The sequence below is a fragment of the Danio rerio genome, chromosome 4 (assembly GCF_049306965.1).
Source record: "Danio rerio strain Tuebingen ecotype United States chromosome 4, GRCz12tu, whole genome shotgun sequence".
In the NCBI taxonomy this organism is placed as follows: domain Eukaryota; kingdom Metazoa; phylum Chordata; class Actinopteri; order Cypriniformes; family Danionidae; genus Danio; species Danio rerio.
The window spans coordinates 39,514,478-39,537,843 of NC_133179.1; the positions used below are offsets into that span (position 1 = coordinate 39,514,478).

The 23,366-nt window shown below is 45.8% G+C and overlaps 6 non-coding genes across 6 annotated transcripts; all 6 read left to right on the plus strand.

Moving 5' to 3' along the window:
• Positions 1-8,765: 8,765 nt before the first annotated feature.
• trnas-aga (transfer RNA serine (anticodon AGA)) lies at positions 8,766-8,847 on the plus strand. Its single transcript has one exon. It is a non-coding gene; the product is annotated as a tRNA-Ser (tRNA).
• Positions 8,848-9,602: 755 nt separating this feature from the next.
• On the plus strand, positions 9,603-9,675 carry trnak-uuu (transfer RNA lysine (anticodon UUU)). Its single transcript has one exon. It is a non-coding gene; the product is annotated as a tRNA-Lys (tRNA).
• A 6,168-nt stretch (positions 9,676-15,843) lies between these two features.
• Positions 15,844-15,914, plus strand: trnag-gcc (transfer RNA glycine (anticodon GCC)). Its single transcript has one exon. It is a non-coding gene; the product is annotated as a tRNA-Gly (tRNA).
• Positions 15,915-18,539: 2,625 nt separating this feature from the next.
• trnag-gcc (transfer RNA glycine (anticodon GCC)) lies at positions 18,540-18,610 on the plus strand. The gene has a single exon. It is a non-coding gene; the product is annotated as a tRNA-Gly (tRNA).
• Positions 18,611-18,857: 247 nt separating this feature from the next.
• trnag-gcc (transfer RNA glycine (anticodon GCC)) lies at positions 18,858-18,928 on the plus strand. Its single transcript has one exon. It is a non-coding gene; the product is annotated as a tRNA-Gly (tRNA).
• Positions 18,929-23,220: 4,292 nt separating this feature from the next.
• trnaq-cug (transfer RNA glutamine (anticodon CUG)) lies at positions 23,221-23,292 on the plus strand. The gene has a single exon. It is a non-coding gene; the product is annotated as a tRNA-Gln (tRNA).
• The last annotated feature ends 74 nt before the right edge of the window (positions 23,293-23,366 follow it).

Below are 23,366 nucleotides of genomic sequence, written 5' to 3' on the forward strand. Positions count from 1 at the left end.
GGGCCCTGGATCGGCCCCCGAAGGTCTGAGGGGCTCCAAACTTGGTCTGCTGGCAGCCTAGGGGCCCCCAAACACCATACTGAGAGCACAAGTGCCTCGCTCGAACGCAACTCTTAATTGGCGAGGCAGAGCAAATCTCTCACCCAGGCCTCTTTCACCTATGCACTCTAAGTCTGTCTCATGAATGACTTTGCATGTTTGAGGTGAACTTTGCACCCTCAAAGGTTAGGGGTCATTTGAGTAGTTAGGAGGGGTCAGGGACCCCGTCCAACAGTGTCTGTCAAGTCAGAGCTCACCAAACGGCTTCTGTGGCCTAAAAAAGCACTGTCCATGAACAGCCTATCTGGGCCCATTCAAATAAGTTACACGTGGGACTGGTAGTTTGAGTGGTCAAAGGGACCTTTATTTTGGCGCAAAACGGTGGGGGCTTCGACTACTGTTTCGTCAAGGCCCCCTGCACCACCTATTCAAATTTCGTACCCCTCGGTGCAGGGGAAGCACTTGAAAAAAAATCAGAAAGAAATATTCAGTAAAAATTATTGAATCCGCCTCTCCCCCGCCCAGCCAATTAAGCCTTTCCAAAGGACCTGCGGGCCCCAAACTTTCAGGATCTTTTAAGGGGCCCCTGAGGGTCAGACCATATAAATTCAGAGCCATTTGGGACCACGGGGGCCATTCCGTGGGGCGTCCACGAACCACCTATTAAAATGAATGGGATAAGTTACACGTGTCAGCTGCCCCCCTTCGGCCACCGAGGGTCCGAGAGACCCCAGATTTGGCACAGAGTTGCGTCACAAGGCCCTCGGTCATCTACCGAAAGGGCTAGCTCGAGGGGCGCCCCCAAAAATTTTCTGAGCTCTTCATACATCCCTCTGTCTCTCATACAGCTCTATACAATGAGGCCTAAGAGGGTGTTTTTGTCGGCCAGGCCGAAAACGCTCAGAAAGCAGCTAGGGCGACGGAACTTGGGGACCTGGCTGAGGGGCCGGTGGCGGTACTCTGTGCCAAATTTGGGGGTCCTGCGACCTTTTGAACCCCTGTACGGCCTTGTCCCACCTGCAACTTATTCAATGGAATTTCATAGGTGGTTCGCGGTCATGGGGGGCTTTTTTGAGCAAATTAGCGCGTGCGCCCGCGGAACTCGGGGGCCCGACTCAGGGGCCCGTGACGTAACATATATGTCAGTTCGGGGCCGATCGGGCAAGGTCGGCGATTCCATGTACACGGAGGCCATCTGCGGCCCGACACTCTGGGACTCGTTTCGGGGGCCCCAACACGGCCCCCGTGCCGATTTTCGGGGCCCTCTGACCTTTCGACCCCTCGGGAGCCAACATCCCACGTGCAACTTATTTCAATGTAAAGTCCATAGGTGGTTCGCGGTCATTGGGGTTTTTTTTGAACGAATTAGCCGCTACGTCCGCGGAACTCGGGGGCTTAAGTCGGGGGCCTGTGACGCAACATATATCTCAATTTGGGGCCGATCGGGCACTTTCCACGAAACACCTACAAAATGAATGGAATAAGTTGCACGTGTCAAGGGCCCCGGTTCGGCCCCCGGGGGCCCGAGGGACTCCAAATTTGGCCTGCTGGCAGCCTAGGGGCCCCCGAACAACATACTGAGAGCACAAGTGCCTCGCTCGAACACAACTCTTAATTGGCTTCTCAGCCCAACTTTCACAGAAAGGCCTCTTTAGTCTTTAGACCCCAAGACTGTCTTGAGGCAATTTGTGTGTTTGAGGGGAATTTTTTTGGCACGCTATAAACAACACATGAAACCTTCTGGGGCCCTGAAATTCGAGGTGCCGCGTCGGGGGGCCCTACACGACCACCACGCCAAATTTTGGGGCCCTCTGACCTTTCGACCTCTCGGGAGCCAACGTCCCACGTGCAACTTATTTCAATGTAAAGTTCAAAGGTGGTTCGCGGTCATGGGGGGCTTTTTTGAGCAAATTAGACCGTGTGACTGCGGAACTTGGGGGCCTGATTCAGGGGCCCGTGACGTAACATATATGTCAGTTCGGGGCCGATCGGGTAACGTCAGCGCTCCCATGTACACGGAAGCCATCTGCGGCCCGACACTCTGGGTCTCGTGTCGGGGGCCCCAATATGACCCCCGTGCCGATTTTCGGGGCCCTCTGACCTTTTGACCTCTCGGGAGCCAACGTCCCACGTGCAACTTATTTCAATGCAAAGTCCATAGGTGGTTCGCGGTCAAGGGGGGCTTTTTTGAGCAAATTAGACCGTGTGACCGCGGAACTTGGGGGCCTGATTCAGGGGCCCGTGACGTAACATATATGTCAGTTCGGGGCCGATCGGGTAACGTCAGCGCTCCCGTGTACACGAAAGCCATCTGCGGCCCGACACTCTGGGTCTCGTGTCGGGGGCCCCAACATGACCCCCGTGCCGATTTTCGGGGCCCTCTGACCTTTCGACCCTTCGGGAGCCAACATCCCACGTGCAACTTATTTCAATGTAAAATCCATAGGTGGTTCGCGGTCATTGGGGGTTTTTTTGAGCAAATTTGCCAGTGCGACCGTGGAACTTGGGGGCCCGATTCAGGGGCCCGTGACGTAACATATATGTCAGTTTGGGGTCGATCGGGCACTTTCCACGAAACACCTACAAAATGAATGGAATAAGTTGCACGTGTCACGAGCCCCGGTTCGGCCCCCGGGGGCCCGAGGGACTCCAAATTTGGCCTGCTGGCAGCCTAGGGGCCCCAGAACAACATACTGAGAGCACAAGTGCCTCGCTCGAACACAACTCTTAATTGGCTTCTCAGCCCAACTTTCACAGAAAGGCCTCTTTAGTCTTTAGAACCCAAGACTGTCTTGAGGCACTTTGTGTGTTTTTAGAGGATTTTTTTTTGGCACTCTATAAAACGTTCACGAGACCTTCTGGGGCCCTGAAATTCGAGGTGCCGTGTCGGGGGCCCCTGCGCGACCACCACGTCGAATTTCGGGGCCCTCTGACCTTTTGACCTCTCGGGAGCCAACGTCCCACCTGCTACTTATTCAATGTAAACTCCATAGGTGGTTCGCGGTCATGGGGGGCTTTTTTGAGCAAATTAGATCGTGTGACCGCGGAACTTGGGGGCCTGATTCAGGGGCCCGTGACGTAACATATATGTCAGTTCGGGGCCGATCGGGTAACGTCGGCGCTCCCATGTACACGGAAGCCATCTGCGGCCCGACACTCTGGGTCTCGTGTCGGGGGCCCCAACATGACCCCTGTGCCGATTTTCGGGGCCCTCTGACCTTTCGACCCTTCGGGAGCCAACGTCCCACGTGCAACTTATTTCAATGTAAATTCCATAGGTGGTTTGCGGTCATTGGGGGTATTTTTGAGCAAATTAGCCAGTGCGACCGCGGAACTCAGGGGCCTGATTCAGGGGCCCGTGACGTAACATATATGTCAGTTTGGGACCGATCGGGCAATTTCAACGAAACACCTACAAAATGAATGGAATAAGTTGCACGTGTCACGGGCCCCGGGTCGGTCCCCGGGGGTCCGAGCGGTTCCAAACTTGGCCTGCTGGCAGCCTAGGGGCCCCGAACAACATACTGAGAGCACAAGTGCCTCGCTCGAACGCAACTCTTAATTGGCAAGGCAGAGCAAATCTCTCACACATGCCTCTTTCACCTGTGTACTGCAAGTCTGTCTCATGAATGACTTTGCACTTTTGAGGTGAACTTTGCACCCTCAAAGTTTAGGGGTTATTTGGGTAGTTAGGAGGGGTCAGGGACCTCATCCGACAGTGTGTGTCAAGTCAGAGCTCACCAAACGGCTTCTGTGGCCTAAAAAAGCCCTGTCCGCGGACGGCCTAAAAATAAGTTGCCCGTGGGACCTTTTTGTTTGAGTGGTCAAAGGGACCTTTATTTTGGCGCAAAACGTTGGGGGCTTCGACTACAGTTTCGTCAAGGCCCCCTGCACCACCTATTCAAATTTCGTACGCCTCGGTGCAGGGGAAGCACTTGAAAAAAAATCAGAAAAAATATTCAGAGAAAATTATCTAATCCGCCCATCCCCCGCCCAGCCAATTAAGCACTTGCAAAGGTCCTGCGGGCCCCAAACTTTGCGGATCGTTTGAGGGGCCCCTGAGGGTCAGACCATATCAATTCGGAGTCGTTTCGGACCACGGGGGCCAATTCAGGGGGCGTCCATGAAACACCTACCAAATGAATGGAATAAGTTACACGTGTCAGCGGCCGCCGTTCAGCCACCGGGGACCCGAGGGGCCCCAAATTCGGCACAAAGTTGCGTCACAAAGCTCTCTGTCGCATACCGAGAGGGCTAGCTCGAGGGACACCCTGAAAATTTTTATGGATTTTTCGTATGTCCCTCTGTCTCACATAGGACTCTATGGGATGAGGCCTAAAAGGGTGGTTTTGTTGGCCAGGCCTAAAAAGTTCAGAAAGCAGCTAGGGCCACGGAACTTGGGGACCTGGCTGGGGGGCCGGCGGCGGTACTCTGTGCCAAATTTGGGGGTCCTGCGACCTTTTGACCTCTCGGGAGCCATCGTCCCACGTGCAACTTATTCAATGTAAACTCCGTAGGTGGTTCGCGGTCATGGGGGGCTTTTTTGAGCAAATTGGCCCGTGTGACCGTGGAACGTTGGTGGCGGCCCCGGGGCCCCGTGACGCAACATATATGTCAGTTTGGGGCCAATCGGGCGCCGTCCACGAAACAGCTCTGAAAATGAATGAGATAAGTTGCACGTGGGACGTCCAGCCGTTTGGCCCCTAAGGGACCGTTCGGCCCCAGACTTGAAGTTTCGGTACTCTCTGGGGGCCGAGAAGACTACTGCAGCCTTTCTATGACATCTTGGAAACAATTTTTTCCCTGTGACCAAAAATGAGTGCTCGTTAGCACAGAGGGCACCTGGCAGGCATGTCCAGGCGGTTCCCGGGCACGGCGGTCACTTTGTGCACGATGATGAAAAATAGGTGTCTGGGGTCATTAAAGGCACTCTACGGACAATGAGGGAAAAGAGGGTAAAAAACAGGCAGTCGGGGGATCGGGGGGCATTTTGGGGGTCAAAGGTCAGTTTTTGCAAAATAGGCAGTCAGGGGGATCAATGGGCACTTTTTGGACAATAGGCAGTCAGGGGGACCAATAGGCACTCTGCTGACAATGAGGATGATGAAGGTGAAGAATAGGCAGTCAGGGGGATCAATAGGCACTCTGCGGGCAATGAGGAGGAGGAGGGTGAAGAATAGGCAGTCAGGGGGATCAATAGGCTCTCAGCGGACAGTGAGGAGGAGGAGGGTGAAGAATAGGCAGTCAGGGGGATCTAAAGGCTCTCAGCGGACAGTGAGGAAGAGGAGGGTGGTGAATAGGTGGTCAGGGGGACAAATAGGCAGTCTGCGGGCGATGAAGAGGGTGAGGGGTCGTCGATAGGAACTCAGGGGGACATTTAGGCACTTTGTGGACAAAAAGGTGGTCAGGGGGACAACTAGGCACTTGGGGGGACTGGGGGGGCTTCGGGAGTGACCCACGCAGTGCTTGGGCACCCCCGAAGGTGTCCGTTCGGAGCCTAGGGCCGATCTGGGCGCCTTACCCCCGTTTTAGTAAAAGTGACAAGTAGTCATTCACTTAAGTGGTTCGTGGCGTCCAAGTTTTGAGTACGATCCCTCGCACCAACTATGCGTCATCTGGCAACTTATTTGAATAGAAAAATTTCCACGAACAGCCTAGTTTCCCTTATTAAACAAAAAACTGGATGGCGGAGAGGGTGCCGGATTTTTATAAGGAATTGTTAAGAGCTTGGGGCAAATTTTTAAACAATGTGCATTTTAAACCTCTAGGGAGAGAGAACATTTTAAATCAGCCCCTTTTCCTAAACAACTGCATTTTAAATCAAGGGAGGGAGATTTTTTTAAAGAAATGGTAGGTGGCAGGAATAGTTAAAGTAAGGGATATTTTATATGAGTTTAAAGAAGGTTTTTTTTACCAGTACAATGCATTATTGATGCCATGGAAGAAGCAAAGGAAGAATATAGCAGACAAGAAATAAAAAATAAGTACGAAATAATTAAAACTGCAATCCCTATCATGAAGAAAAAGTTGATGTTTTTTTACAATGTTTTTACGGTTGAAGTATGTCAGATTTTAAAGGACTGTGAATTGGACATTTCTCTTTTAAAGGACTGAAAGGACCCTGGAAATAAGACCATCGACCACCAATGAACTGCTTTTGAAATGAAATATCTTGTGCAAATATGTGTAAAATGTAAAATTGTAATTTTATGAATATTTCTTAATAAAATTTTTTTTTTTAAATATCGTATAGTGGTTAGTACTCTGCGTTATGGCCGCAGCAACCCCGGTTCGAATCCGGGTCACGGCAGGTTTTTCTAGGTGACATAGGCGTTACACTCTGTGTTGCCATCTGTAATCTCCAGCCACCTTTTAGTGCAGGCTGTGCTAATGGCACGTCCTGAATGTTTACGTTTCCTAAAGTGTGGAAGACTAGAATTCGATATGAGAAACAGGATCTTTGATGCCAGCATGCTGTGTAGATAAGTACTGATCAAGTCATGCTTCTAAGGCATGGAAGGAATCTTTTCAATTGTTGAGTGTCCATTCATTGCCACAACAGCAGAAAGACCTTCTGCAGTTATCATTGATCTATTTAATGTCTCCTACATGACAAGGAGTCCAAACTATTGTGTTGTACTGATGTCTACATCTACAACAACCATAAACCCAATCTTAAAGTAACCTGTCGTGTTTTAGCAACATCCACACCAACCATAAGCTTAAAACCCCATCTCACGGTAAACTTTAGTGTACTGTAAAGGTCTGCGCTGTGGGGAGTCAACGGATCGTTCCAGAACCGAACAAGCCACAGACCATGTTATCCTTAAAAGATTGGTTGGTGCCTAAATGTCTGAGCTTTGATTTCATTTTCAAAGCAATCCACAGGCACCCAGCAAAAGGCAATCCACAGGATAATTAGCCAGTCAACATCACAGTTGCGTGTTAATTAACTTTACACCTTAAAACAATAAGAGGCTCTACAATCAAAAACCCACCAAACTGGTTTTTGAGAAGTACCTTTTGGTTTGCGTGCCCTTTGGCGTCTGCAAGGAATACACATTCCCAGGCAGACACAGAAGCGATCAGAAACGCTTCCAAAGTTTAATGGACATTTAAGTAAAACAGTTTATTTGAGTAATGTATGTTTGCTTTATGTTTCTGTAGGTTTTTGTGTGTACATGTTCCATGTGTTTAACAAAACTGTTATAGATAGTTCTTGAGTAATAGCCCTCAGTGACAAATGAAATCTACAGAATGTTTGTGAAATACTTCATGTTTGGTATCGATTGAAAGCTAGGAACATTTTAAATGCATTGGTTTATATGAAGAAACCATACTATGAAAAGTGTTGACGTTATAAGACTTTATTTTAACCACTATGCTATCAAAGCAGCACCCACACCAGGTGTCAACCCGGCCTCCTAGAGGGCAGAATTGGGGTGTGACTCCACCCCGCACCTTATCTGATTGGACAAGCATTGTGTAGACCCAGCCTCTACCAAAGCCTATAAAACTTTGAACAAAGGAATTTCATCGTCGTCTTTTGTCGGTCATCTTTGCCAGTCGTCACCGCCGTCGCTGCCCGGACGTCGCTCTTCTTGTGCTGTGGCCGTTACATCGCCTCGCCGGAAGCCTCGTTACATCACGGAGCAAACCGCGACCTTCACTTGCTGCCGGCTCGACCCCCGATCTGCTTGTGCAACCGCTTCAACAACAAGCCATCGGGTCAACACATCCAAACTCTGAAACTCATCCTAACTACAGGAACCCAGGAAGGACTTCGAACGCCGCCTTGTCCAACATCCGTATCCCTAGCAACCGACTAAGGAAACCCCTCTTCACCGACAAGGGAATTCCATCACGTCACTGAAGTTGCTACGCTGACCAATCAGCTTCGCCGGGATTTCCCTTTGGACCAGTCGAGGAAACCAAATTACATCAGAACGCAAGTAGCACAAACAAGGTTTCTATCCATTGCTGACTCTGGTGTGAATTATGTTTAAGTAGTAAAGAATAGCGAAATTCTCTGCTTTTATGGTTTCTCTCAGGTTGCAATGCTAAGAACTTAGCAAAGGCTAGAAGTTAAATCCACTCAGTCAAAACTCTCCTCAAACTGCTTGTGCGTGTGTGTATGTATGTGCGTTTGTTTGTTTTACGTAGATTAGTACTTTGTTATAGAGTAGCAATAAACTTTTGTTTCGTTTTAAGATCCGTGTTGGTGTGTTGTGTGCTTTATAAGTTAATGCCTCAGCTTCAGATACTGCTACCTTGCTCATTAAATAATTAGATACTGTTTTTATATTGTTATTGTTGGCCACGTAATAATATAATACAGAACTGCTTTACATTAAACGTTCTATTTGCTGGACAAATACTTAAGTTAAGTGTAAGCTTTAAATAATTCTATGTGAATCATGTTCGAATCTTTGATTCGAATCCCCAAAGTTTAAACATGATTTAAACCAAAGAGCTGATTCTTACAGCGCTAACCACAACCCTAAATCTTGCCTACTTGTAACCTACTCTTGTAGATCCTGGATAGCTCAGTCAGTTGAGCAACAGACTTTTAATCTGAGGGTCCAGGGTTCAAGTCCCTGTTTGGGCGTGTAAGGTTGATTTTGTGAAGCCGCAGGTTTTGCCGTTGAGCTATCGCTTGATTAAAGTTTTATCTGGATGCACAATACACGTACAAGGCATGAAGACATGGCAGATCAGGCAGTCTTGTAGTCGTGGCCGAGTGGTTAAGGCGATAGACTAGATATCCACTTGGGTCTCCCCGCGCAGGTTCGAATCCTGCCGACTACGTGCTCTCCCTTTTTAAAATTGCAGCATTCATCAATTGTTTGCATTTTCATTGTTTCTTGGGAAAAGTGTTGTGCTGGTAGGAGGAGGAAAACAACAGTGTTCTCACTGAACAGAAAGAGGGCATATCACAGAGAAGAACATACCACACAAGGGGCACAACGGCTGTTCCGTAGCTCGCCGTGATCATATAGTGGTTAGTACTCTGCGTTGTGGCCGCAGCAACCCCGGTTCGAATCCGGGTCATGGCAGGTTTTTAAAGGTGACATTGGCGTTACACTCTGTGTTGCCATCCGTAATCTCCAACCACCTTTTAGTGCAGGCTGTGCTAATGGCACGTCCTGAATATTTACATTTCCTAAAGTGTGGAAGACTAGAATTCTATATGAGAAACAGGATCTTTGATGCCAGCATGCTGTGTAGATAAGTATTGATCAAGTCACGCTTCTAAGGCATGGAAGGAATCTTTTCAATTGTTGAGTGTCCATTCATTGCCACAACAGCAGAAAGACCTTCTGCAGTTATCATTGATCTATTTAATGTCTCCTACATGACATGGAGTTCAAACTATTGTGTTGTACTGATTTCTACATCTACAACAATCATAAACCCAACCTTAAAATAACCTGTCGTGTTTTAGCAACATCCACACCAACCATAACCTTAAAACCCCATCTCACGGTAAACTTGAGAGTTCTGTAAAGGTCTGCGCCGACCACAACCCTAAACCTTGCCTACTTGTAAGATACTGTTGTAGAGCCTGGATAGCTCAGTCGGTAGAGCATCAGACTTTTAAACTGAGGGTCCAGGGTTCAAGTCCCTGTTCGGGCGTGTAAGGCTCATTTTGTGGAGCCACAGCTTTTGCCGTTGAGCTATCACTTGGTGAAAGTTTCATCTGGATGCACAATACGTGTACTAGTCATGAAGACATGGCAGTTCAAACATTCTTGTAGTCGAGGCCGAGTGGTTAAGGCGAAGGACTTGAAATCTACTGGGGTCTCCCCACGCAGGTTCAAATCCTGCCAACTACGTCCTCTCACTTTTTAAAATTGCAGCAGTCATCAATTGTTTGCATTTCCATTGTTTCTTGGGAAAAGCGTTGTGCTGGTAGGAGGAGAAAAACAACAGCATGTTCTCACTGAACAGAAAGGGGCATATCACAGGGAGGAACATACCACACAAGGGCCACAACGGCTGTCCTGTAGCTCGACGTGATAGTATAGTGGTTAGTACTCTGCGCTGTGGCCACAGCAACCCCGGTTCGGCAGATTTTTCAAGGTGACATCGGTGTTGCACTCTGTGTTGCCATCCGTAATCTCCAGCCACCTTTAAGTGCAGGCTGTGCTAATGGCATGTCCTGAATTTTTACGTTTCCTAAAGTGTGGAAGACTAGGGATTCGATATGAGAAACAGGATCTTTGATGCCAGCATGCTGTGTAGATAAGTACTGATCAAGTCACGCTTCTAAGGCATGGAAGGAATCTTTTCAATTGTTGACTGTCCATTCATTGCCACAACAGCAGAAAGACCTTCTGCAGTTATCATTGATCTATTTAATGTCTCCTATGAAGGATTCGGATTTCTGTTTTCCAGTCCATCTCATCATGGACCGACGTTTATTCCTACTTCCTGCTTTGTTACTGTTCGGACGTCTTTGCCCACTGCTCCGCTCTTCGCACTCTTGCTTTTATATCTTATACCCTAATTTTAACTTGAGCCTATCAGCACAGTGCTCAAACAACACGGCTTGAAGATCAGCATCGATTCTACAAACTTTCTGGAATATAGCTTTACTAACAAGAGGGAAATTTCGTCTAAACAATCCTCCCGCTACCAGCTGCTTACATTCCGGAGACGGGAAGACACGGCTGTGAAAATGCCTCTGGATCGGATTAATTCAGATTCTCACTGCTGTACAAACTGCCACAAACTTCTACAAAAGATTGCAGTTCTTGAAACGAAGTTGCTTGCGATCCGACCAGAACTTCAGCTTCATTGTGGATTCTCTCAGCACACAGCCGGTGAGTCCCATAAATCTGTTCCTGCCACTGTTTTAAGCACAGAAAAACAGAAAAGAACTTTTGAAAATGAGCATTGGCATAAACAAGGTGCGAGACCAAAGGGTACTCGTGGGGTCAGATCATACGCTGCCGCATTAGCGTCTTCTACCCCAAATACAGCTCGGACTCAAATACAGCTTCAGAACAGATATGAAGTTTTGAGTAATATGGGTGAAGAATCCCCAAATGCAGTCAGACAGAGATCGCATGATTCAGCAACTAATTCTGCATGGAACAGAGGCTCAAGGCCGACTAGACAGCGGCAGTCGTAGGAGATTCAATAATCAAGAATTTCAGGAGCAAATCTACTATGACATACTGCTTTCCTCATGCAACAGTTTCTGATGTAAACAAAGAACTTGAGGAAATTCTGAAAAACCACAGTACTGCAAAACAGATTATCATCCATGTGGGGAAAAATGATATTCGGAAGGAACAGTCAGAACTGCTCAAGAAAGATTTCTGTGAGCTCTTGGAAACAGCTGAAAGAATGAAGGTTCAGCCGTTCATAAGTGGACCACTCCCTGCAAGAGGGACAAATATGTTTTCACGGCTTCTTGGTCTAAATGTATGGCTACAGAAAACATGTAACAAGAAAGGACTGAATTTCATCGACAACTTCAATCTCTTCTGGAACCAAAGACAGCTGTTTACATCAGACGGCCTTCATCCAAACAAACTTGGTGCAAAGGTGCAAAAGGACAATATTTTTTTCTCCCTCAATCATCCATCAGCTGTGTATGCCACTGAACTTAATTGTACACACACACCTAGCAAATGTCTGGATGACAACAGGACCTCAAATCAGCTCCTGAGTGGACTTGTGGCAGATGAATCACCCAAGGACAGTGATAATGCCATGCAGCCAAAACACCCAATGTTGATAGAGACACTATCAGTTGCCCTCTGCTCAACACAGGCAGACTGTGACGCATCAGAACAGCATCAAGTCTCGTCACTCAAAAATGATCCTCAGGAAAACATATATCTGCAGACAGAATCTCCAGATGCACAGCCTCTGTCACCGGACACGTTCTCATTGTCACAATGTTCACCACTCTTGGGTTTTTCAAAAAAGATGGAGGAACTGGTGTATGCTGGAACTAAACTTTCACACTCCATTGCCGCAAGCCCCCAGTTACCAACCAAAAAGCGGCTTGCTCCACAACCACCTATGAGCCCACCTGGAAGAGCCCTCCGATCACACCGCCAGGGCCCAAACAACAACGCCCCATCTTCAGCTGGTGAACACAAGAGCACTCTGTGATGTGTGTCGGGGACCTGCTTAGATAACAGTGTCTTTATCAAATGTTTTCAGAACAAGCAGGAACCCAATGTGTCTGTAGCTTTCTCTAAGCAGATATGTGTTGTGTTAAGTGACAGAAAACCAAAGACTTCATCAGGCTGTATAGCAAATCATTCAAATCTGGTGTCTATTAAATGTAGATCTGAGACTACTATAGAAAAAACAGCTAAAACTGTTAAGTTAGCGCTTTTAAACATCAGATCACTCAACAATAAGTCTCTTTTAGTCAATAATTTTATCAACACAAATTGCCTTGATTTTATGCTTTTAAATGAAACTTGGCTAGATGACAGTTGTAGCGCAGCAGTTCTGAATGAAGCAGCTCCTTTAAACTTTGACTTTTTGAGTGTTTGCAGAGCTAATAGGAGAGGTGGAGGCATCGCTGCCCTGTTTAAAGATGTGTATGAATGTAAACAAGTGTCATTTGGTGACTATTTGTCTTTTGAATATTTGAGTATAGCACTAAAAGGGTCTCCACGCATCTTACTGATCATTATCTAAAGACCTCCAAAATATTCTCCAGCTTTTATTGAGGATTTTACAGAGCTGTTATCAATTGTAACCTCTGAGTTTGATTATTTTAGTATTGCTGGGGATTTTGATATTCACATTGATAATCCAGAAATCAATGCTGAAAAAGAACTGATGACTGTTTTTAACACTTTTGATCTGACTCAGCATGTTCAAGGACCCACACACAATCGTGGACACACTCTTGATCTACTTATAACTAAGGGTTTACACATTTCATCGACTGTTGTTAAGGATGTGGCACTATCTGATCATTTCTGTATCTTTTTTGATATATTGATCACTCCAGCTATTAAAGACAGATCTGTCTCTGTCAGAAAGAGATGCATAAATGAGAACACCAGTGAGCAGTTTATGAAGGCCATATCGCTAGCACCAAGTATATCTGCAGATTCTGTTGATGCTCTCCTTGATTTGTTCAATTCTAAAATTGAGAATGTCATAAATGACATCGCTCCTGTTAAAGTCAAGAAGATGACTGGCAGGCAAAATGGATCTTGGACAAGGTCACCTAGAGTACAAATGATGAAAAGACAGTGCAGAAAAGCTGAGCGTATGTGGAGAAAGATGAAACTAGTAGTCCATTATAATATCTATAAAGACAGTCTTTATGCCTTTAATATGGAACTAAACACTACTAGACAGACTTTCTTTTCAAGCCTTATAAACAGCAATTTAAATAATGCTCGCACCCTCTTTGCAATGATAGAGAGACTCACAAACCCCCCCCCAGTCGGATTCCAAGTGAGCTCCTCTCTGAAAGCAAATGTAATGAGTTTGCTCATTTCTTCACTGATAAGATTAATAATATCAGAAAGGCAATCAGCTCATCCAATCAGTCAAGTTGTGTCGATATCAAACAAGCTCAACCGCAACTTAAGAAATCAGACATTATGTCTGATTTCATGGCAATTAACGGCAAAATTTTAGAAGAGATTGTGCAAGTTATGAAAGCATCAACCTGCAGTCTTGACACGCTCCCCACATCATTCTTCAAAACGGTGTTTACCTGTTTAGAAATGGATCTTCTAAAAGTGATAAATGCTTCACTTCTCTCAGGGATTTTTCCAACCTCACTTAAAACTGCAGTTGTTAAACCCCTCTTGAAGAACAGCAACCTGGATAAAACCCTATTGAGCAATTACAGGCCAATCTCAAATCTCCCTTTCATTGGCAAAATCATTGAAAAAGTTGTTTTTAACCAGGTTAACAAGTTCTTAAACTTCAGGGGGTGTTTAGACAATTTTCAATCTGGTTTCAGATCACATCACAGTACAGAGAGTGCTCTTATAAAGATAATCAATGATATACGCCTAAATACACATTCAGGTAAAATAACAGCAATATGAGCATGTCAGCATTGGTGGATCAGTGGTAGAATTCTCGCCTGCCATGCAGGAGACCCGGGTCCGATTCTCGACCAACGCAGTTCCTGTTTTGTGTTGCTTCTCTTCCAGCTCTTGGTAACAGCCTTGCAGCAATCACACCCCACTAGGACAGATGTTTGAGCATATTAGCATTGGTGGTTCAGTGGTGGTATTCTCACCTGCCACGTGGGAGACATGGGTCCGATTCCAAGCCAATGCAATTTTTCTTTTGTGTTGCTACTCTTCCAGCTCTGGGTAACAGCCTTGCAGCAATCACAACCCACCAGGACAGCAGTATGAGCATATCAGCATTGGTGGTTCAGTGGTAGAATTCTTGCCTCCCACGTGGGAGAGCCGGGCCGAATCCCGGCCAATGCAATTCCTGTTTGGTGTTGATAATCTTCCAGCTCTGGGTAACAGCCTTGCAGCAATCACACCCCACTAGGACAGATGTTTGAGCAAATCAGCATTGGTGGTTCAGTGGTAGAAATCTCACCTGCCACGCGGGAGACCCGGGCCGATTCCCGGCAAATACAAATCCTGTTTTGTGTTGCTAATCTTCCAGCTCTGGGTAACAGCCTTGCAGCAATCACACCCTAATAGGACAGCCATAAGACCATATCAGCATTGTTGGTTCAGTGGTAGAATTCTCGCCTCCCACGTGGGAGACCCGATCTGATTCCCGGCCAATGCAATTCCTGTTTTGTGTTGCTACTCTTCCAGCTCTGGGTAACAGCCTTGCAGCAATCACACCCCACTAGGACAGCTGTAAGACCATATCAGCATTGGTGGTTCAGTGGTAGAATTCTCGCCTCCTACGTGGGAGACCCGATCTGATTCCCGGCCAATGCAATTCCTGTTTTGTGTTGCTACTCTTCCAGCTCTGGGTAACAGCCTTGCAGCAATCACACCTCACTAGGACAACTCTATGAGCATAACAGCATTGGTAGTTCAGTGGTAGAATTCTCGCCTGCCACGTGGGAGATCCAGGTCCTATTCCCGGCCAATGCAAACCCTGTTTTGTGTTGCTACTCTTCCAGCTCTGGGTAACAGCCTTGCAGCAATCACACCCCACTAGGACGGATGTATGAGCATATCAGCATTGGTGGTTCAGTGGTAGAATTCTCGCCTGCCACGCGGGAGACCCGAGTCCAATTCCTGGCCAATGCATATCCTGTTTTGTGTTGATACTCTTCCAGCTCTGGGTAACAGTCTTGCAGCATTCACAACCCACTAGGACTGCAGTGTGAGCATATCAGCCTTGGTGGTTCAGTGGTAAAATTCCCATTTGTGATGCGGGAGATCCGTGTCCGTTTTCCGACCAATGAAATTCCTGTTTTGTGTTGCTAATCTTCCAGCTCTGGGTAACAGCCTTGCAGCAATCACACCCCACTAGGACAGACAATTGAGCATATCAGCATTGGTTGTTCAGTGGTAGAATTCTCGCCTCCCACGCAGGAGAGCCGGGTCCGATTCCCAGCCAATGCAATTCCTCTTTTGTGTTGATACTCTTCCAGCTCTGGGTAACAGCCTTGCAGCAATCACACCCCATTAGGACGGGTGTATGAGCATATCAGCATTGGTGGTTCAGTGGTAGAATTCTCGGCTGCCACGCGGGAGACCCGGGTCCGATTCCTGTCCAATGCAATTCCTGTTTTGTGTTGCTAATCTTCCAGCTCTGGGTAACAGCCTTGCAGCAATCACACCCAGCCAGGACAAACAAACGAGCATATCAGCATTGGTGGTTCAGTGGTAGAATTCTCGCCTGCCACGCGGGAGACCCGGGTCCAATTCCCGGCCAATGCAAATCCTGTTTTGTGTTGATACTCTTCCAGCTCTGGGTAATAGCCTTACAGCAATCACAACCCACTAGGACAGCAGTGTGAGCATATCAGCGTTGGTGGTTCAGTGGTAAAATTCTCATTTGTGATGTGGGAGATACGTGTACGTTTTCCGACCAATGAAATTCCTGTTTTGTGTTGCTACTCTTCCAGCTCTGGGTAACAGCCTTGCAGCAATCACACCCCACTAGGACAGACAATTGAGCATATCAGCATTGGTTGTTCAGTGGTAGAATTCTCGCCTCCCACGCAGGAGAGCCGGGTCCGATTCCCGGCCAATGCAATTCCTCTTTTGTGTTGATACTCTTCCAGCTCTGGGTAACAGCCTTGCAGCAATCACAGCCCATTAGGACGGGTGTATGAGCATGTCAGTATTGGTGGTTCAGTGGTAGAATTCTCGCCTGCCATGCGGGAGACCCGGGTCCGATTCCCAGCCAATGCAAATCCTGTTTTGTGTTGCTACTCTTCCGGCTCTGGGTAACAGCCTTGCAGCAATCACACCCCACTAGGACAGACAACCGAGCATATCAGCATTGCTGGTTCAGTAGTAGAATTCTCGCCTGCCACGCGGGAGACCCGGGTCCAATTCCCGGCCAATGCAAATACTGTTTTGTGTTGCTACTCATCCAGCTCTGGGTAACAGCCTTGCAGCAATCACACCCCACTAGGACAGCAGTATGAGCATATCAGCGTTGATGGTTCAGTGGTAAAATTCCCATTTGTGATGCGGGAGATCCGTGTCCGTTTTCCGACCAATGAAATTCCTGTTTTGTGTTGCTACTCTTCCAGCTCTGGGTAACAGCCTTGCAGCAATCACACCCAACTAGGAGAGCAGTATGAGCATATCAACATTGGTGGTTCACTGGTAGAATTGTCGCCTGCCACGCAGGAGACACGAGTATGATTCCTGGCCAATGCAAATCCTGTTTTGTGTTGCTAATCTTCCAGCTCTGGGTAACAGCCTTGCAGCAATCACACCCCACTAGGACAGACAATCAAGCATATCAGTATTGGTGGTTCAGTGGTAGATATCTCGCCTGTCACGTTGGAGACCAGGGTCCGATTCCCGGCCAATGCAAATCCTGTTTTGTGTTGCTACTCAGCCAGCTCTGGGTAACAGCCTTGCAGCAATCACACCCCACTAGGACAGCAGTATGACCATATCAGCAATGGTGGTTTAGCGGTAGAATTCTCGTGTCCCATGCAGGGGACCCGGGTCCAATTCCCAGCCAATGCAATTTCTCTTTTGTGTTGCTACTGTTCCAGCACTGGGTAACAGCCTTGCAGCAATCACAACCCACTAAGACAGCAGTTTGAGCATATCAGCATTGGTGGATCAGTGGTAGAATTCTCGCCTCCCGCGCAGGAGAGCCGTGTCAGATTCCCGGCCAATGCAAATCCTGTTTTGTGTTGCTACTCTTCCAGCTCTGGGTAACAGCCTTGCAGCAATCACACATCACTAGGACAGCCTTATGAATATATCAGCATTGGTGGTTCAGTGGTAAAATTCTCGCCTGCCACGCGGAAGACCCGAGTACGATTCCTGGCCAATGCAAATCCTGTTTTGTGTTGCTAATCTTCCAGCTCTGGGTAACAGCCTTGCAGCAATGACACCCCACTAGGACAAGTCTATGAGCAAATCAGCATTGGTGGTTCAGTGGTAGAATTCTCGCCTGTCACGTGGGAGATCCAGGTGCGACTCACGGCCAATGCAATTCCTGTTTTGTGTTGCTACTCTTCCAGCTCTGGGTAACAGCCTTGCAGCAATCACACCCAACTAGGAGAGCAGTATGAGCATATCAGCATTGGTGGTTTACTGGTAGAATTCTCGCCTGCCACGCGGAAGACCCGAGTGCATTTCCTGGCCAATGCAAATCCTGTTTTGTGTTGCTAATCTTCCGGCTCTGGGTAACAGCCTTGCAGCAATCACACCCCACTAGGACAGACAATCGAACATATGAGCATTGGTGGTTCAGTGGTAGAATTCTCGCCTGCCACGTTGGAGACCTGGGTCCGATTCCCGGCCAATGCAAATCCTGTTTTGTGTTGCTACTCAGCCAGCTCTGGGTAACAGCCTTGCAGCAATCACACCCCACTAGGACACATGTTTGAGCATATGAGCATTGGTGGTTCAGTGGTAGTATTCTCGCCTGCCACGTGGGAGACATGGGTCTGATTCCCAGCCAATGCAATTAATCTTTTGTGTTGCTACTCTTCCAGCTCTGGGTAACAGCCTTGCAGCAATCACAACCCACTAGGACAGCAGTTTGAGCATATCAGCATTGGTGGTTCAGTGGTAGAATTCTCGCCTGCCATGCGGGAGATGCAGGTGCGACTCCCGGCCAATGCAAATCCTGTTTTGTGTTGCTAATCTTCCAGCTCTGGGTAACAGCCTTGCAGCAATCACACCCCACTAGGACAGACAATCAAGCATATCAGCATTGGTGTTTCAGTGGTAGAATTCTCGCCTGCCACGTGGGAGACATAGGTCGGATTCTCGGCCAATGCAATTTGTGTTGCTACTCTTACAGGTCTGGTTACCAGCCTTGCGGCAATCACACCCCACTAGGAGAGCGGTGTGAACATATCAGCATTGATGGTTCAGTGGTAGAATTCTCGCCTGCCACGCGGGAGACCCGGGTCCAATTCCCGGCCAATGCAAATCCTGTTTTGTGTTAATACTCTTCCAGCTCTGGGTAACAGCCTTGCAGCAATCACAACCCACTAGGACAACTCTATGAGCATATCAGCATTGGTGGTTCAGTGGTAGAATTCTTGCCTGCCATGCGGGAGATCCAGGTGCGACTCCCGGCCAATGCAAATCCTGTTTTGTGTTGCTAATCTTCCGGCTCTGGGTAACAGCCTTGCAGCAATCACACCCCACTAGGACAGACAATCGAGCATATCAGCATTGGTGGTTCAGTGGTAGAATTCTCGCCTGCCACGCGGGAGACCCGGGTCCAATTCCCGGCCAATGCAAATCCTGTTTTGTGTTGCTACTTATCCAGCTCTGGGTAACAGCCTTGCAGCAATCACACCCCACTAGGACAGTAATATGAGCATATCAGCAATGATGGTTTAGTGGTGGAATTCTCGCGTCTCACGCAGGGGACCTGGGTCAGTGGTAGAATTCTCGCCTCCCACGTGGGAGACCCGTGTCCGATTCCCGGCCAATGCAATTCCTGTTTTGTGTTGCTACTCTTCCAGCTCTGGGTAACAGCCTTGCAGCAATGACACCCCACTAGGACAACTCCATGAGCATAGCAGCATTGGTGGTTCAGTGGTAGAATTCTCGCCTGCCACGCGGGAGATGCAGGTGCGATCTCCCGGCCAATGCAAATCCTGTTTTGTGTTGCTGCTCTTCCAGCTCTGGGTAACAGCCTTGCAGCAATCACACCCAACTAGGAGAGCAGTATGAGCATATCAGCATTGGTGGTTCACTGGTAGAATTCTTGCCTGCCACGCGGGAGACCCGAGTACGTTTCCTGGCCAATGCAAATCCTGTTTTGTGTTGCTAATCTTCCAGCTCTGGGTAACAGCCTTGCAGCAATCACACCCCACTAGGACAGAAAATCAAGCATATCAACATTGGTGGTTCAGTGGTAGAGTTCTTGCCTGCCACGTGGGAGACACGGGTTGGATTCTTGGCCAATGCAAATCCTGTTTTGTGTTGCTACTCTTCCAGGTCTGGTTACCAGCCTTGCAGCAATCACACCCCACTAGGAGAGCGGTGTGAACATATCAGCATTGGTGGTTCAGTGGTAGAATTCCCATTTGTGATGCTGGAGATCCGTGTCCGTTTTCCGACCAATGAAATTCCTGTTTTGTGTTGCTACTCTTCCAGCTCTGGGTAACAGCCTTGCAGCAATCACACCCAACTAGGAGAGCAGTATGAGCATATCAACATTGGTGGTTCACTGGTAGAATTGTCGCCTGCCATGCGGGAGACCCGAGTCCGATTCCCGGCCAATACAAATCCTGTTTTGTTTTGCTACTCTTCCTGCTCTGGGTAACAGCCTTGCAGCAATGACACCCCACTAGGACAACTCAATGAGCATATCAGCATTGGTGGTTCAGTGGTAGAATTCTCGCCTGCCACGCGGGAGATCCAGGTGCGATCTCCCGGCCAATGCAAATCCTGTTTTGTGTTGCTAATCTCCTGGCTCTGGGTAACAGCCTTGCAGAAATCACACCCCACTAGGACAGCAGTATAAGCATATCAGCATTGGTGGTTTAGTGGTAGAATTCTCGTCGAAGTAAAGCCAAAACATTTAATGAAGTAAAAAGAGATGATGGGGTAGTTGTAGAAACAAATAATGGAATATTGGAAGAAATTTTAAATTACTATGACAAGTTATTTAGTGCAGAAGGTGTGATAGAGGAGGACAAAGCAGAATTACTAAAACAAATAAAAACAACAGCAGGAGAGATAGAAAAAAAGGAATGTGATTAACAAATAAACGAGGAAGAAATAAAAAGAGCAATTAACGAGTTAAATAAAAATAAAAGTCCAGGAATAGATGGGTTGGGGAATGAGTTTTATATAGTTTTTAAAGATATTTTAACAGGAATTTTAAAAGAGGTATATGAGGAGATTTTTAAGGAAGGAGAATTAAATGTTAGAATGGGAATGGGATTAATGGAATTGATATATAAAAGGAAAGGAAGAAAAAATGATTTAAAGAATTACAGACCAATAACAATGCTAAATACAGATTTAAAAATTTTATCTAAAGTTTTAGCCAACAGACTAAAAGAAATAATGCCAAGTATAATAAAAACAAACCAGGTATACGGAGTAAAGGGAAGAGACATAGCGGACACAACAATTAGCATTAAAGACACAATAAGATACATGAACGAAAAGAAAAAAAGAGTTTTTTTAATTAGCTTGGATTTTGAAAAGGCATTCGATAGAGTTGAGCACAGTTTTTTATTTGATATTTTACAGAGTTTTGGATTTGGGGAGAATTTTAAAAAATGGATTAGTATTTTATACAAAGGGGCAACAACAAGAATTAAATGTAATGGTTTTTTAACAAAAAATGTAAACATCACACGATCGATCAGACAAGGGTGTCCGCTATCAGCTCTTTTATATTCATTAGTGGCAGAACCCTTGGGATTAATGATAAAACAAGATGAGGATATAAAGGGAATAGGACTGGATGGACAAGAAACAAAAATATTCCAATACGCAGATGATACCACTCTTTTAATGAAAGATATCGAAAGTGTAAAGAAAGCGATGCAAATAGTGCAAAAATACTGTCGAGGATCAGGAGCAAAAATAAATGAAAGTAAAACGGAATACATGAGATTAGCAGAGGTAGGGAATTTAGCAGAGCTGTTCACTTTTAAAGAAACGATAGAAATCAAGATTTTAGGAGTTTTAATGGGGAGGGATGAAAAGAAAGCAGATGATACAATGTGGGAGGAAGTGCTGGGAGGGATTGAGAAAAGACTAAAATTCTGGAAAAACAGGACATTGACATTAAAAGGGAAGGTTTTAGTGTTAAATGTTTTAATGGTGTCAAAATTGTGGTATATTTTATATGTGTCTGCAATGCCGATGTGGGCGAAAAAAAGCCTGAAAAAATGTTTTTTAGATTTTTTATGGGAGGGGAAACCAGCAAAAATTGCACATGCCACTTTAATAGGGGAAGTGGTTAAGGGAGGACTGGGGTTGATGGACGTAGAGCAAAGAAAAAATAGTTTGAGGGTCAAAATAATAAAAAAGTACTTTGACAAAGAAACTGAAGCAACGTGGAAAGGAACTGTGGGATATTTTTTAAATAAATGTGGTAATTTTAATTTGGGGGACAGTATTTTATGGATGAAAACAAAAAACTGGATGGCGGAGAGGGTGTCGGATTTTTATAAAGAATTGTTAAGAGCTTGGGGCAAATTTTTAAACAATGTGTATTTTAAACCTCTAGGGAGAGAGAACATTTTAAATCAGCCTCTTTTCTTAAACAACTGCATTTTAAATCAAGGGAGGGAGATTTTTTTAAAGAAATGGTGGGTGGCAGGAATAGTTAAAGTAAGGGACATTTTATATGAGTTTAAAGAAGGTTTTTTACCAGTACAATGCATTATTGATGCCATGGAAGAAGCAAAGGAAGAATATAGCAGACAAGAAATAAAAAATAAGTACCAAATAATTAAAACTGCAATCCCTCAAGAATGGATTCAAAAAATTGAAAATAAAGAATATGACATTGATGGAATGGAAGTGTATGTGAGAATAGGGGAGAAATTGAATGATTTTAAGGAATGTACTGTAAAAAGTTTTTATTGTGTTTTTAGGGATGCAGTTTTTAAGAAACCTTTAGCAAATGAATATTGGATGCAAAAATACAAGATAACAAATGAGAACAACATATGGGAAAACATGAGAGGTACTTTTATACAAACAAAACTGGCAAACTTAGAATTTTTTATTAGACATAGAGTGATTTTTACTGATGCCATTTTAAATAAAATTGGGATGGAACAAGATGCAACATGTAAAGTGTGTAACGAAGATGATGAGGGGCTTTTACATTTATTTTTACATTGCAAACAGTTGGATGATTTTAATGAAAGATGTAAAGAAATGATCTCAATATTAAAAGGGGAGGAAGAAACGGAATGGAATAAGGTTTTAATGTTGGGATTGGAAAATGAATGTGCATGTAAAAACAAAAAGCTAATTAACTTGCTGATAATGTTGATGAAAAGCGCAATATGGGAAAGAAGAGTTGTAATGAGGAAGGAAAAAGTGCGACTGAATGTATGGAACATTTTTAAAAGAAAATTCTTAAAGTATGTACAATGTTTGTTTTATTATTTTTATCATGAAGAAAAAGTTGATGTTTTTTACAATGTTTTTACGGTTGAAGTATGTCAGATTTTAAAGGACTGTGAATTGGACATTTCTCTTTTAAAGGACTAAAAGGACCCTGGAAATAAGACCATCAACCACCGATGAACTGCTTTTGAAATGAGATATCTTGTGCAAATATGTGTAAAATGTAAAATTGTAATTGTATGAATTATTCTTAATAAAAAAAATAAAAAAAAAAGCGTGGTGCTAATAACGCCAAGTTCGCGGGGGGTCGATCCCCGTACTGGCCAAATTTTTACCCTTTAAGGCCTCAGAGGCATTTCAGGATTCAGCTTAGTATTGACATTCTGCTACTTTCTGGCAAGGCCGTTTTCTTTTTTTTTTTTTTTGTTTTTTACATTATTTTCTCTTTGGCCCGGGCAGCACCAAGCAGAAGACTTGAGGTTCCATGGTGTAATGGTTAGCACTCTGCACTCTGAATCCAGCGATCTGAGTTCAAATCTCGGTGGGACCTTGTTTTTTTACCAGCACCGCACAAAAAAAGCTGGAATAGCATTCTTATCTCTTGAAGAAAATGACAGTTACTCT